This window comes from Octopus bimaculoides, chromosome 23, assembly GCF_001194135.2.
Source record: "Octopus bimaculoides isolate UCB-OBI-ISO-001 chromosome 23, ASM119413v2, whole genome shotgun sequence".
NCBI classification, from domain to species: domain Eukaryota; kingdom Metazoa; phylum Mollusca; class Cephalopoda; order Octopoda; family Octopodidae; genus Octopus; species Octopus bimaculoides.
Genome location: NC_069003.1, coordinates 34,409,031 through 34,409,731, shown reverse-complemented (window position 1 = coordinate 34,409,731; position 701 = coordinate 34,409,031). Strand labels below are relative to the sequence as shown.

General features: G+C 35.2%; 1 protein-coding gene across 1 annotated transcript in view; it reads right to left on the bottom strand.

The window, feature by feature from the left end:
* Window positions 1-701, bottom strand: part of LOC106871201 (A-kinase anchor protein 9) — a 53,100-nt gene that overhangs the window by 20,046 nt on the left and 32,353 nt on the right. The gene's annotated exons all lie outside the window — the stretch shown is intronic.

Below are 701 nucleotides of genomic sequence, written 5' to 3'. Positions count from 1 at the left end.
ATATATATATATATATATATATATATATATATATATATATATACATATACGACAGGCTTCTTTCAGTTTCTGTCTACCAAATCTACTCACAAGGGTTTGGTCAGCCCAAGGCTATAGTAGAAGACACAATGTTTCGGTTGATTTATGCCAGGGCATATAGCGCGGGCTACTAACTCCAAGATGCTGAGTTCAATTCCAAGCAGTGCTTTGAATAAAAAACTAATAATAATACTAATAATAATAATATCAGCAAAAAATACCTTAGGAATGAGAACCCAGAGTTGGGTTCAAAATTCTACAAGGACACCTGATAAAGGCTCCAGCCGAAACATTGGGGTAACAATAAACAAGATGAGGACATATATCCGTCCAATGGAAATAACGTAAATAAATTCCATCGTTATTGGTGACACTAATCCACAGAATCGTTCGGATTTTATACTCAATGTTTAAGACATCTCCTGGTTTGAGGGTGACTTTTATCCTTCAGTTCAAATTCCGTCCTGTACACCTACATATACAGTAAATTAAATTATGTCAAGTCGCCATTTATCAGTAACGAATTGTGATTAAATCTTAATTTTAAACTGATATGCTTTGCTTGTTGGACGATGTTTCCTTGACGCTCAACGTTGATGATGTAAGGGACATAACCCAATCGTTGTTCGACCAAGTTTTATGATTAAGAGAGGATGACGTGG